Source organism: Rhinopithecus bieti, unplaced genomic scaffold (genome assembly GCF_001698545.2).
Source record: "Rhinopithecus bieti isolate Rb0 unplaced genomic scaffold, ASM169854v2 scaffold_4919, whole genome shotgun sequence".
In the NCBI taxonomy this organism is placed as follows: Eukaryota; Metazoa; Chordata; class Mammalia; order Primates; family Cercopithecidae; genus Rhinopithecus; species Rhinopithecus bieti.
Window position 1 is genome coordinate 467,284 of NW_016804647.1, and position 16,017 is coordinate 483,300.

The 16,017-nt window shown below is 35.2% G+C and overlaps 1 pseudogene; it reads left to right on the top strand.

Annotated features, from left to right (window-relative positions):
• The window catches only part of LOC108527994 (26S proteasome non-ATPase regulatory subunit 14-like), a 38,059-nt pseudogene extending 23,348 nt beyond the window's left edge, over nt 1-14,711 (top strand).
• Nucleotides 14,712-16,017: the final 1,306 nt, after the last annotated feature.

The following is a 16,017-nucleotide window of genomic DNA, read 5'->3' on the forward strand; positions in this document are numbered from 1 at the left end:
GGGGGGGGCGGGGGGCGGCGGCGGAAGCGAGAGGCTCCAGAATGGAGGGCTGCAGCCAGGAGGCAGCTGAGGCCCGGCCCCGCTGAGGCCTGGCGACAATTCGAGCGCAGACAATTCGAGCGCAGCGCCCGCGGGCCAGCACTGCTGGGGGACCCTGCACACCCTCCGCAGCTGCTGGCCCGGGTGCTAAGCCCCTCACCGCCCGGGCCCTGGCGCCAGCCGGCCAGTCCCAGTGCGGGGCCTTGCGGAGCCCACGCCTATCCGGAAGTCGCGCAGGCCCGCGAGGCCTGGCGCAGCCCGTGTTCCCGCCCCAGCCTCTGGCTCCGCAGAGGGAGCCGGCTCTGGCCTCGGCCAGTCGAGAAAGGGGCTTCCACAGTGCAGCGGCGGGCTGAAGGGCTGGCTCCTCAAGCGCGGCCAGAGTGGGCCCCGAGGACTAGGAGGCAGGGAGAGCCAGCGAAGACTGCGAGGGCTGCCAGCACGCTGTCACCTCTCATTAACATACTGTATTATTGTATAGTAGTTTGGCAGTTACTAAAATCCATAATCTTTAGTGGGGTCTACAACCATTTCTGTCTGAATTCAAAGCTCCTACTCATCCCCCAAAATTCTGCTTTCTGGACCTGTAAGTACTTGTGAAAAATATTGGAATAGTTAGAATTGGAAATGTAAATACTACTAAGTTTGTTTTATCTTCCATTACCTCCTCAAATAATACTTCTGTACAAAATTTATAATTAATTTGAATCCACAGATTTACCAAATTGAATTTTACAATCAATATGGTACAGTCATGACCCTCTATCCAGAAAACAAAACCAAGAAAATGAAATAAAATTTTTTCTTGGCTTTCTTGGAGAGAAAATATGTTTACATTTATTAGAAAAGTCTTATTTGAGTTGTCCTTTGTAAAAAATATAGATTTATTTTTAAAATCTATATACATTGAATAAGAGACATAATAATCATAACCAACTATAACCTACCATTTTGGGGACTTGACATTACAAAAGTTTGTGCAGCTCTGGCTCCTTGGATCAAAGGGTATATATTTGAAAACAATTTCTACACAGAAACTATTTGACAGGATTTATCAAAGTAAATTTTACAAAACAAAACCAATCAAAACCACATAAAGATCTTTCTTAAATGTGAATTTCATATTGGACTTCTGAAGGTAGGCTTCTTTTTTTTTTTTTTTTTTTTGGCATTTCACCCTTTGTATTTGTAAAGCTGTCCTGTAGCTCCCTTATTTCCTGTTTATTTGCTTACATCTTACTTCCCTAACTAGTGAGCGGACAGGCAACATCACTGACACAGTCATGAGTGTATCCTCCAAAGAACATAGATCAGTAACTGGCATCACATTCATGATAAAGACAAATTTTAGTATAATGCATTTTCAGTTGTGAATGGGAACTGATATATTGTGGAGAGAATATGGACTTAGTAATCAGGAAGAACTGGGTTTGAAAACTGGCCCTGCCATGTATTAGATGTGTCACTGTAGGAAGAGTTGTGTAAGCCTGTTTCTTGATCTGTAAAGTGGGGATACTAGCATTTGGCGTGATAGGCTGCTTTGAGGATTAAAACAAATGATGTTTTAAAGTAGCCCATTCAGTAATTGGGATTTTACATTTTACAAATGAAAGAACAAAGCTCAGAGAAGTGAAGGTCATGCAACTTGTTATTGCAAAGTCAGGAGACTTAATTTCTAATCTTCTTCATAAGATTATGTCTTGCTGTTCAATTCATATAACCCTGCAGCCTTTCCTCTAGGGAAAGTCAATCCCTTTTGCCCTGGAAATTCAAGTTTATGCATACTCTGACCTACAGAACCCTTATTTTAAGATGTCAGTTAGATAACACATTCTGTTACATGATTTAATTAATATCTGAGGTCCAAGAATTTGTAGTGCGAATTATGCTTCATTGTCATAAGGTGATCATATGATCCAAATATGGCCTATATGGCTTAAGACATGGAGCTTTCAAGAGTGAAAGATGATGAAACAAATACTAAACCAGTTAAAATACCTGGACAAGAGCAAAACTGAACTGTCCCAAGGAAGCTAGGACATATAATTATCCTATTTACAGGATAATTATAATAAAATTGAAGTGACAGCTTTAGGTTAATTACCTCAACTTTAAGTAAGCCTAATAGTATCTAATTTGAGTGGAAAATGAGCACAAGAGACATTAATGAGTTATTAACTAGTAGTTAAGATCATTATTATGGTACTTGTGAAACTTCCCAGCTAAAATACCTGAAAATACGGGCAACTATTGCAATACAAGAGCAATGTTTGTGTCAACTGCTCAGAAACAAATGGGCAGGCTCTTTTCTCACATTGTACAAATGAAGCCTGCAATATATTTTAAACATACGGAGGTACATTTTCTGACATCAGCGTCTGAGAAGAGTGCATGTGTGAGTTGGGGAGACCCCCTTGTTTTTAACAGATTAGCAAAAAATTCATCTTAGTCCCCTTCAGGTTTCCAAAGCTTACAATGGGTTTATAAAATGACTGCCTTGTCATTACTTCTCTATAGTTAAAAGAAAAGCACACCTGTGCTTGTTAGTGTTTGGTTTTTACAGGGCATATGTGCTCATGTGCTCAATAGCATGCCCAGATTTGCATTGAGGATGAGTTTTCTGGGCCTCTTCTAGTAACATATGTAGTTATTATTGACTTTTTGATGGCCAAAAAACAAAACCAAAAATATTTTAAAAGTCAAATAGCTCAGATATAAATCTTTGAGATTAAAAAATTTCAAAACTTCTATATAATAAGATTCAGGATTAATAATCTAAAATAATTATCATCTCAAAATTACATTACCAAGTTTAATTAATGAACAGAGGCATATCCACCATTGGGCATCATATATAATTTTATGGATAATATATGGATAGAGTATTTCTCTGTGTCACCCCCATGATGAGGACTATCTGAATTCTGCCTTATTCACTGTTGCCAAGACCTGAATCTTAAGAAACAGTCATACATTTGTTCAATGTGTAAACAATGAATAAATGAAAGTTTGGATTGGTTTTAGTGGCACATTCGTTCCCTTTCTTGCGTATAGAACTTGGACAGGCAGCTGCTTAACAGTCGGGTGTTACATGTGGTTCACGTTTCTGACAATCTAGTAAACAAGTTTTATTCTTTTCTTATGAATGTATCCTGTGCCAGTGCAAACCTATTTCCTGGGTCCTTGGGCATAATGTACTACAGTTGACACTCATCAGTTAAGCAAAAATATTGATATTATATATTGGGTAGAATGCTCAAATATTAGTATTATACATATGTTTAATATTATAAACTCAGTATTATAATCTCCATTTCACACATGATCATACTGTGACTCAGAAATATTCAGTGACTTGCTAAGGTCATATGTAAAGTTATAATATGCAGAAATTGTATTTATCTCATTCAGAGTTTATGCTGTTTTCACAAGGTCACTTTGTTTTTTTCTAGGAAAAAAGAAGTCTTCGATTGCAGTGCTGGAAGCTTTGAAAAGGTAATGTTAAACTGAAGTAACTAAAACATCTAGAGATTGATGGATCTTCCCACCTGATCCTCACCTTGTTAATGAAAGCACAGAATTTGGAAGGTCTAGACAAGATTATTGGAAAAATACAATACACACATATCTAATTTTGGAAAGTAAACTTTATAGCTCCTTTGTAGTCAGGGATTGGCAATGTGTTTATAGCCTCAACAGCTACAATAATTTTAAGAATTATCAAGTTTTACCCTGCAGAAAAGTCAATTCAGTTTCAACAATGTTTCAGTGAAATTAAGTGGCAGATTATTTTTTAATTAATCAGAATTTTTTGTTAAATATTTCTGTTTTATAGCGTTGAATACATTTCTAAGGGAGCCGCTATGTCACACACACACACACACACACACACACACACACACACACACACACAGAGTAAGAAAAATAGAATGGTTCCACTTTGATATTCTTGAGCTCTAGTTCCTTGCTGAGCTTGGAAGTATTAACTTTTCAACATCTTAATGTTCTTATGGTTTCTGCGAAGATCTATATTCTTTATTTGTTAAGTGCCTAAGAACATTTGTTTATATAAAGGGAGTCTTAAAAGGATTGGATATGAAATGTTTGCCTGGTTTAGAGAAACATGGATCTTTTCACATAAGTAGATATGCCACCAGCAAAAAACGTATGGAAAAATAAAATGTTCACTGTGTCCAGTATTTTTTTAAGTAACTCTAAATTTATTTATAGAATTTGACTTTCTAATAATTGTCAGTGTACCTGTTTTATGGCAAGCAAGGGCACCCAGAGGGAGAATTCATTTTAATCAAATTTAACATTTCAGGAATAACCATGTAAACACAACAGCCAGCCCGTTACATTGTAGACATTGGGTAGACAGATGATTACACTGCTAAGCTGTTTTACCTTGAAACTAACTCTCAGTGGTTGAAATGTTGATTTATTTCCTACAGACTGCAGTTTTTTTCACTGTAGAATAATTCTCAAGAATCTAGAAACTTTGGAATAAAATCTGAATACTTTAAAAAATTATTTTTACATTATTGATTGACCTGTACCATTTGTCCAACAATGGACTTTACAATAAAATTTCAAGTAAGACCTAAACATATCAGTGCAAATGAAAATAAAATGGTAATAAAAAAGAGGGTAAAGACAATAAATACACATATTCACATACATACACGTGGGTTTATGAGATCAAAAAAGAAACCCAGTGTGTCATATTGTAAAGTATAGATTGATTTGATCAGGAACCTGAAAATGAAATCCCCCACATTCTTTCTCCTTCAACCTGATTTTGACATAATTTAATTTTTTTGCCTCTTTGCACATATAAGTCCTGCTTCTATATCTTTCAGTTTGTCCTGAAACTTCACATCACCTATTTATAAATAACCAAAATTCCTCTATGATTTTCTGTTTCACGTAGGGTAATAAATATAGGCATGTGTAAACAAGGTATGAGACATATGGAATTAAGAGCAGAAAAAAAGGACAATCTTTTCACTAAATGGTGTTGGAACCATTAGGTATAATATAAAACAAATAAAAATTGATTCCTACCTCATATCATTCCCCAAATCAATTTTAGGTAGAAAAAGCAAAACAATAAAATTCATTTAAACAAGAACACAGAAAGCATGAATCATAAGGAAAAAGCAGACAGCCTTCAATGAATGAATGGATGAAGATAAATCAATTTTGAATGGATTGACTATCCTGAAGGGCAAAACTTGATTACACTTAAATGTTAATTAATTTAGTTATGTGTTTCTAGTACCAAATATAAAGCTGAGGCTGTGACTTTTGTATTATATGTTGTTGCTGTGGTTACATCTCCAATAAGCTTTCCTGAAAGGGCAAAGGGAAGAAACTTACTGAATGCCTGAGAGGGCAATTATGTAAGAGAGTTGTCTGTTGGAAGTGAGGCCATAAGCAGGGTGCGGCAGCCAAATCACTAAACATGGGAAAAAAGGACCCAAATCTCAGTTACTACCTATGTTCTGCTCTGATACATTCTACTCTGCTTTCCCTCCAAGTGGTTAAACCCAACCGGAAGTTAAACAGCACGGGAGTTTTTGTATTCCATAGAAATCAGTTTCTCAAGACAAACAGCAGCATGATCAAAGGTAGAGAGTGGATCTAGAACAATAGGGAGTGTAAAGTTCTGAGAATAGCCAAGACATTCATGAATAAGATTGAGTAGGAAGAATTTGTTCTATCAAATATAAAGATTTCTCATAAGGCTACACTAATTAAGACAAAATGGCGTTGGCACAAGTTAGACAACTAGGCCAATGAAACAGAATAAAGAGACTAGAAACAGACCTATACTTAAGTAGACACATAACGATGTAGATGCCTTTGCAGAACAGTAAAAATAGCAGTCAAAGGAGAGAAAGAGAGAGAAAAGAAAGGAAAAGAAAAAAGATACTGAGGCAACCAGGTATTGTATGGGGGAAATATAAGACTTAGACTGACCTCACACATTCACCAAATTTAATTTGAGGTGGATTGTAGAACTACCTATAAAAGGCAAAACAATAAGAGTTTCTAAAATAGGATACAAAAAGTATGGATCATAACTTACGCGAATCTAGATATTACTTTTACATAAAATTTAAGAAATCCTGTCTATTCAAAAAGACCGTGAAGTTCAATACATATGTCAGAAAGACTAAAAGACAAATTTTATATACATAAGGTATAAAACATCTCTATACATCAAGAAAAAAATGTAATGAAATATGGTCAATATACTTAAAAAGATACTTTACAAAAGTGGATATTGAAGTTTTCAAGTAATATGTGAAAAAAAGTACTTAATTGGGAGCAAGGACAATTCATCCATAGGAACAGAAGGGAATATAGATTTTATAGATTCAGGTTCATATTAGAGGCTATATGCATGGAAGAGGTATCATGGTTACCTTCGTATTGCTCGTATTGCTGTTATTTTCTCACTGAAATAAGGAATAAGGTCAATGATTGATAGTGAAGATACTCAGAGGAAGTTCTGGGGGACTGAAAAGAAAGCAAAAATTAATAATCATCTGAAAGGGTGGAAACTATAGTAGATCAGGACAATGGAGTCAGAATGAAGAGACGACTTGATGGTAGTTAGCATGAGCTTGAGCTTAAGATAAAATCATTTAGAATCACTGTGAGTTTTTCTTCAGATTCATTCACATGATCATGTGGAACACTAAGATTTGAGATATTTAACCAGAATTGAAATTCTGTGAATGGATGAAGACTAGACAGGAGCTAATGTTGTAGGAAATAGACTGTGATAGCTGACTGTAAGATTTAAATTGTTAAGAAGAGAAGTGGGGAAATAAGGTGGGGCGGGGTGTGAAGAACAGTGAAACCACCAAGAATCTGCACAGTATTAGTTGGAGAAAGTCCCAGCCACCCAGGAGTTAGAATCTTAATGAACCTCGATATTTAAATAAATGTGGATTACTCACTGGCAGAGTCTCCTGTCAATTCAAAACCGAGTGTTTTTTTTGTTTTGTTTCTGTTTTTTGTTTGTTTGTTTGTTTGTTTTAAGAAGGAGCTAGAGTGAGTTAGATTCAGTGTAAATATTAAGAAGGATACCTGCTTTTTCACTAGTCCAGTGGTAGAAGAAGTAAGAGAGAGAGAACAGTGAAGTTTTGCAGGGGCTAAAGGAGATGTGGTGTCTTCAAGAGAAGGAAGTATGAAGGAGATCAAGAAGGTTAAGGAATATTTAAAGAAGTGAATGAAGAAATATAAATGCAGTTTCCACTCTCTGGAAAGAATGCTATCACAAAAGGCTAAGTGAGAGTGACTTAGGGAAGTTAACAGTAAGATGACAGACGGTGGTCAGATTCAGAATAGATTTTTAAGGCAAAGCCAAAAGGATTTTCTTACACATTGAAAGTGGCCTATGAATAAAAGAGAATAATCACAGATGATTCCGTATACTTGAGCCAGAGATCTGAATTATTACTGTCTTTGACTGAGATAGGGCAGGCTAGGGGAAGGACAGCATATAGAGAGAAACAGAATTTGAAATTTGAGTATATGAATTTTTAGGTTCCTATTAAAGGGCTGGTGAGATGAAAAATAGATGGGCAAGGTCAGGAAAGCAGTTGATAGGATCAGCATATATCCAGAGTGTATTTTTACCTTACTTTTAATGTGAAATATACTTACCAAAAAGTACATAAAATATATATGTAAATTTAAACAGATATCCATAAAGCAAACACCAATTTACATCTAGATAAAGAAATAGAACACTGCCAGAACCCTAGAATCTCCTCACCCAATACGCCTTTATCTAATCATAAACCCCTCCCTCAAATCCAACTGAGGAAATTACAGTCCTGAAATAAAATATGGTACAAAATTTTTTGTTTGCTTCATGTTTATTTCTATAAATGCATTCCTAACCAATACAAGTTAGTTTTGCTTGCTTTTGAAATGTGCTTAAATGGAATCACTATGTATACGCAATTTCAACTTGCTCCTTTTGCTCAACATTAGTTTGTGGGCCTTATCCATGCTGTCGTATATAGCATTAGTTCATTATTTTCCTCTATGTACTCTTTCACAATTTATTTATTCAGTGTGGATAGACATTTGGCAGATGATATATATGACTTTTTGTGTTGATTTTACAAGCAGTGTTTCCAAAAACATTATCGTATGAGTATTTTGGTGGCCATATGTTTCGTTATCTTGAGGCTTAAAAGTTGGAATTGCTGAGTCACAGCGTTGCGGGACTTTTCCTTAGTTCAGCTAAAGACAGGGTCCTTGTCAAAGGGCCAGCAAAAAGTAAGCTAGCAGACGATTTGAAGGATGATCTAGGGCAGGGTTTTATTGGGTGAAAAAGAAGAAAAGGGAAAACAGAGACTCTAAGCGAAGCAACAGAGTGTGCTTCCTGCCCGTGGGCTTCCGGCCTCAGATTGAATTCCAGGTTCCACCCAGGAAGAGAAGGGGCCAGGTTCCTCCCGGCTGAGAACAGAGCGAACTTCTGTGACCCACCCCAGTGTGCACTCTTCTCAATGCACAGGTCATTCGAAGGCTCTGCCTGGGAGCCGTTCCCACCTGGCTGTCTCGATAAGTCAAGAGATTATCTTCAAGATCACTAAGCAATCAAATTTCATTCTCTATTTTTTTTTTTTTTTTTAGTAGCTTGCATTCCCAATAGTGTATGAGAATTTCCTTTGCTACGAAAATTTAATTATTACAAATTTGGTGTATCTTATTGTGGTTTTATTTTACTTCCTTTGGGGCAGATATTCTTTAAAGCTAATGAAGTTTGAGTTTCCAAGCTCAATGGAAATGCCTCATGCTGATGACCATCACTGTTATGTATGGATTAGATGATTGCTAGCAGTCTGTGTGTAAGGAATGACTTCCAGGAATATTTTGTACTGATTTACCCCATACCACATCATGTAGATGCTGAGTTATCATGAGGACACTGAATCAAAGGTTTTACCATGTGCATGTACTAAACAGCTGACACTTTAAAACATGTGTTTTAAAGTGTATAAAGAATAATTTCAGAAAAATAAGTTAACTGAAGATGAAAAACAGAAATAATAGAATGTTGAATATAAACAAAACAATAAAATAATGAATATGGGTGTTTAAATCACTGTGTATATATTTTTCTGATATCAAAAGCACATTGTAACAGCAATTTTTGTTCAGATTATACGAAAAGTGATGACTCATTAAGCGATAGCTTTGAGACCATCTTTAACAAGTACATTCAAATAAATAAAAGAGTTGAATTCTCAGTAGAGGTAGTAAATAAGTCTTTTGGTTACTTGATTAAATAATTAAAAATATTGAATCATATAAACATTGAGAAAAAATAACTATCTCGCTAATTTGACTTGGAATATTGACATTAGAAAATATTTTATAGTGTGCTACCCTGAGGGCATCAATGAACAACTGGTAGAAGCAAATGTTCCTCAGCAAGCACATTTAAGTTGTCCTTAAGTCTTAGAGCTGATATATCAAGCAAACTTAACAGAGATCTCTCAATTAGGACAAAATATTATCAATGACAATTATGAAACTGAAAGAAACAGTTTCAAACTATCAACTAAAAGGGTTATCAATAATGCCACAGAAAACGTAGAATCATCTTTATAACCTACAGAAAAATATTTCAAAATCCATGTCATATGAGGAGTCTATCAAAAGCAGGTAGCCAAAACATGTACAAAAAATAGTATACAATTTGTGTGTCAGGCAGTTAGTTCACACACACACACACACACATTGTATTGGTACAAGACTGGATAATTTATAAAGGAAAGAGGTTTAATTGACTCACAGTTCCACATGGGTGGGTAGGCCTCAGGAAACTGACAAGCATGGCAGAAGGGAAAGGTACTTCTTACATGGCAGCAGGTGAGAGAGTGAGCAAGAGCAGGGGAAACTGCCTTATAAAACCCTCAGATCGCAAGAACTCACTGTCATGAGAATAGCATGGAGGAAACCGCTCCCATGATCCAGTCACCCCTGACCAGGTCCCTCCTTCAACAAATTCAGATTGAGATTTGAGCGGGGACAAAAATCCTAAACATATCGTACATTTTTTTTTTCTGGATTTGAATATAATTTATGACATTTATCATCTTTTTGAAATTGTGCCTAATTTCTTATGCAGAAGTTTATTTTCTGCAGATTCGCTAAAATAAAATTCAGTCTCCTAGAATTCTAACCATGTTCCTTTCTACATAATTCCTCATTTACTGTGTTTGGCCTCCTTTCTATACAGCCTTTGGCCATTTTTACCTCTTGCTTTTGAAATGCTGTACGTGTCCCTTCCCCACTTTCTCTATTAAAATATCTGTCTTATTCTTATTGATTTCTTTGTATTCTTTAGATAATGAATTCTAGTCTGTCATTATATCAATATATACCCATACATATATATTTATATACTTATGTAGAATATTGTGAATTGACTACTTTTTACTCTGTTTAGGATGTTCTTTGATTAATAGAACTTTTTAGTTTTGATGTGACTGAATTTATTATAACTTGTGATAACTTACTGCTTTTATTTTCCTTTAAAGAAGTTGTTCCCTGTGTAATAGTGATGAAGATATTCTCCTCTATTCTCTTTTTATTTTATAGCTTTTCTTTCACCTTACCTGTACAGTCTATCTGGACTTGAGTTTTGTGTATTGATATGAACTTCAGATCCTATTTAACAGACAAATAAGCATAGACAAATATCTCATCAATATTAATAGAAAAGCTTCTCTATCCTTTTCTTAGTAACTGCCGGTGCCATATATCTCATTGGCAAAGTTCTCATTAAGTATGTGGTTCCATGTAAGCTCCTTTCTTGTGCCATTAGTATTTTTTTAAATACCTGAACCAATGGCAAATCATCTCAAATGCTATAGTTTTAACAGAATTCTTATAATCTAGGATAGCACATAGCCTGTTTACGTCTTCAGATGTGTCTGGGTTGTGTCCCTTTGCACTTTGACATAAACCTAACTTGACAAGTTATTGTAATTACACTGAATCTATAAATAAATTTTAGGAGAGCTGACAATCACCATATTGAGTCCTGTAATCTATGAATTCGTAAATCTTTTTTCGTTTTTGTTTGTTTGTTTTTTGGAGATGGAGTCTCACTCTGTAGCCCAGGCTGGAGTGCAGTGGCACGATCTCGGCTCACTGCAAGCTCTACCTCCTGGGTTCAAGTGATTCTCCTGCCTCAGCCTCCCGAGTAGCTGCAATCACAGGTTCCTGCCACCACGCGCAGCTAATTTTTTTTGTACTTTTAGTAGAGACAGCGTTTCACCATGTTAGCTAGGATGGTCTCAATCTCCTGACCTTGTGATCCACCTGCCTTGGCCTCCCAAAGTGCTGGGATTACAGGCGTGAGCCACCGCACCTGGCCAGGAAATGGACAAATTTCATACAACCCTCCTTTCTTGAATCAGGAAGAAACAAAAATCCTAAACACAGCATAACAAGCAAGAAGATTGAATCAGTATTTTTTTTTTTTTTTTTAAAAACTGCCAACACAAAAGCCCAGGGCCAGGTGGATTTACTACCAAATTCTACCAGAAATTGAAAGAATAATTGGTATCAACCCTACTGAAACTATTCTAAAGGATTGAGAAGGAGAGAATTCTCCCTAACTCATTCTGTGGAGTCAGTATCATCCTGATACCTAAACCAAGAAAGGGCATAACAAAAAAGAAAACTTCGGGCAATACCCGTGATGAATGTTAAGTTTTAATCATAGATTTAGCCTTTTCTTGAATCATTCTTTCTGTATGTTTAGTATATCTTCTACTTGGGATTGCATTCCTTCTTCTGAAAGTGCTTTCTTGAAATTTTCTTTTAATAAAGTTATTTTGTTATCAAATTCTTCAGTTTTGTTGGCTAGAAATTGTCTTTAACTTGTTTCTCAAAAGATTCTTTTCCCTGGGTATAAAATTCTACATGGGAAGTACTCATAAGATAATAAAAATATTTTTCTATTATTTTCCAGCTTCTATTAATATTGCTATTCTATCATTACATTAAAGTGAATGTGTCTTTTTATCTCCAGCTCCTATTAAGATTTTCTTTGTCATTATTGTTCTGCTGTCTCCCCTGTTAGATGCACCTCATTTTCATCATGTATTTTCAGTATTGCTTCCGACCCAGTCTCTGTCTCCTCCAATCATTTAATCACTTTCTCCATGTTTTTTCTCTCATCTTTCCATTGTCTTTTCTGAATTCTGGAAGATTGTTTTGATGTATCGTCACAGATTCTTTCTTAAGTGTTCTTTATCTACTAGTAAACCCATACATTATGTTTTTAATATTGGCTATTGCATTTTTTAGAGCACATATTTGATTCTTTTTTCAAATTTATTTGGTAACATAATTTCCTGGTTCTTGGAGAAATAGTCAAGCTAATTTCTTAAACTAAATTTACATCCTGTGGATTTTTTGTAATTTTTGTTGTTGCTTATTTGTTTTATGTCCTTTAGTTTTAGACATATGATCAGGTTTTAGCTATAGCACCTCAGGATGGCTGTGCAATTCTGGGCCACAGTATTTATTCTTCCTGTTTCTTGTGATGTGGTGGATGGAAATTTTAGGTCTGGTTTATCTTTATCCATACATTACAGTCTTTGTGCCTTCAGCCTAATGTGAGAAGGATGTTCTACTGACTAAGAGTGTTTGACTTGTGATTCCTGCTAGCTTTGTGGCCATCAAAAACAAAATTTCCGTATGTTCAGGGAAATTATTTTGAGTATGTAAAAAGGATATTTAATGATTATAGAAAAGTTCTCTCTAAAGAAATTGTAAAATGTTGTTTGAAATTTCTGACTATGTAATGAAAATATTTACTGGTTATATAAGTTCCCCTTTAAACATTTCTGTTAAATTTAAAATTACCTGTGATTTTTTTTGTGGGGGGCTGGCAGTTGTGATACAGCTTTATCATAATGCTAATATGTAATTTTCTAATTAAGGTTCTATATATTCTACAAGTTTTTTTTTTTCTGTTTACTTAAATTACTTGGATTGCTAAAGCTTTCCAAATAGTTTGGAGTTTACCCATTAATACTCCACCAATTAAATATACACTAATAATCCAAATAATATATTATTATGCGCATATAAGAAAGAATAAGTAAGATCTGAAAGTTTCCATTTGAAATTACCTTTTGATATTAAGATGCAAATATAATAAATTCTGTCATAGTATTACTTTTAAAGCAGTTTCTAGTTGTAAGTCATGTCAGGTTATTTGTACAAAACCTTTTAGTGAAAACAATAAAAGTCTGAATAAAATATAATTTAAAATATTTTACTTAAAATATTAAACCATTAAAGATAATCTAAATAATCTGCCCAGAGTCCAGTGAAAAGCTAGAATGTAGACAGAGAGTATTCTGAGTAGACACGTTGACTTGCTTATATGATATTTATTGATATGATACATAAGAAATCAAGGAGACCCAGGCAACTCTTTTGAATGGAATTGGGCTGATTCATCTCTGGTTTGTGGAGTAAGAGCCAGGTTAAGTCTGAGCCGCTGCAGCTGCTGCCTCTGTCTTTGCTTTACCGCAGAGGCAAGACAAAGGTCTGCACTGTGGCCTTGCGCCCCTGTTGGCCTTCCGGAGAGTCACATCACACAGGAAAATTACACCTGCCAGAAATAGCAAGAACTTTCGTTAAGAAGAAATTTGTCAAACAAGAAATTGAAGCTGAATGCCTTAAGAATTGTAGTTACTGACCAGAAATGTAGACAGACTTCTTAGACTTGGAGAAGATATGCCTAGACTGGGTCGTGGCCAGCTACAGATGCTCCTTTAGTGGAAACAGCAGAACAAGTCTGTATTTCTTCCCTGGCACTGTTAAAAATGTTAAAGCAAGGCGATGCTGGAGTTCCAATGGAAGTTATGGGTCTGAAGCTTGGAAAATTTGTTGATTATTATACCATCAGAGTGATTGACATGTTTGCTATGCCACAGATGTCAGTGTGGAGGCATTTGATCTAATGTTCCAAGCTAAAATGGTGCATGTATTGAATCAGACAGGAAAGCTTGAGATGGTTACTGGTAGGCATCACAGTCACCTGGCTTGGTTGCTGGAGTTTCTAGGGTGGATATCAGTACTCAGCAGAGTTTTGAAGCCTTATCAGGGGGAGCTTTAACAGGTGGTTGTGGATTCCATTCAGAGTGTAAAAGGGAAGGTTGTTAGTGATGCCTTCAGGTTGATCAATGCTAATATGATGGTACATGAACCAAGACTAACAACTTCAAATATGAGTCACTTAAACAAGCCATCTATCCAGGCATTAATTAATGGATGAAACAGACATTATTACTCTATTACTATTAACTATCTGAAAAATAAACTAGAATAGAAGATGTTGCTAATTTTGCATAAGGAGTTGAATGGAAGATTTGATACTTCAGGATTACATGAACCTTGTAAATACAATGATTTAGTATTTAAATAGATGCTGGAATTAGCCAAGAATTACAAAAAGGCTGTAGATGAAGAAGATGAGATGACACCTAAACAGCCGGCAATAAAGAGTGTTGGCTATCAGAACACTAATGTCACTTGGAGGAACAAGTGGATTTAGTCATGACTTCAAATATTGTTTAGCAGATATGTTGAATACTGTTGTGTTTAAATGAAGCAACAAAAAATTTATTAGTGATGCTTTCAGTATACATTTCTCTGTTGTTCCTAATGCTCAAAATTAAGGGACCTCTGAAGACGTATTTGGTTAAATGTAAGACATTTGGCATCATTTGTAGCACTGTAATCTTCAGTCTCAGCTATGCAATTATTTTTGTTTCTTTAGTCAGAGTCTTTGCAGATTCTAAAGTTATATAATAATTCATAAAAGTAGACACATTTTGTTAATATCCCATTTTAATATTCGAAAAAAGCAGTACTGCGAGGCTATTTTGATTGTTGCTTACTAAATAAAATACATTTACAATTTGAAAAATAAAAGTCAGTTGGTAGTAGATGTATGGATTTATTTCTGGGCTCTCTATTTTGTTCTGCTGATCTGTGAGTCTGTTTCTATGTCGATACCATGCTGTTTGGTTACCATAGCTTTGTAGTATATTTAGAAATCAGGTAGTGCAATGCTCCTAGCTTTGTTTTTGTATGTTTGTCTTTCAAAAAAGAATCACAAGATTATTTTGATTATTCAGGGTCTTTTTTAGTTCCATATGCATTTTAAGATTTTACAAATATATTTCTGTGAGGAATGTCATTAGTAGTTGATAGACATTGTATTGAACATATAAATCACTTTGGCTGGTATGGACATTTTAATAATATTAATACTTCTAATCCATAAACAAGGAATTTTTTACTATGTGTTTCCTCTTCAGTTTCTTTCATCAATATTCTATAGTTTTCATGTAGAGGTCTTTCACTTCCTTCATTAAATTTATTTCTGGGTGTCTTTTTTCTTTTGTAACTATTGGATTTTTTTTCATTTTTTTATAGATTGATCACTGTTAGTTTATAAAAATTCTACTGATTTTGCATGTTGATTTGTATCCTGCAATTTTGCTGAATAAGTTTGTTAGCTAAGAAATTTTTGTAGTCTTTAGGTGTTTCTAAATATAAGATTATATCACGTGCAAAAGAAAAAAAAAAAAACAACAACAAAGAGAGAGAATAATTTGACTTTTTGCTTTCCAGTTTGAATGCCCTTTATTTCTTGCTCTGGCCTAATTTTTCTGTCTATGACTTCTGGTATTGTGTTGAATAGAGCTGATGAAAGTGGGCATCCTTGTCTTGTTTCAGACCTTAGAGGAAAGGTTTACAACTTTTTACCATTTCATATAACGTTACTTGAGGGTTTCTCATATATGATCTTTATTGTGTTGAGGTACGTAGTTTCTATACCTAATTTGTGAGAGTTTTTGTTATGAAGGAATGTTGAACTTTGAAAAGTGCTTTCTCTGCTTCTATTGA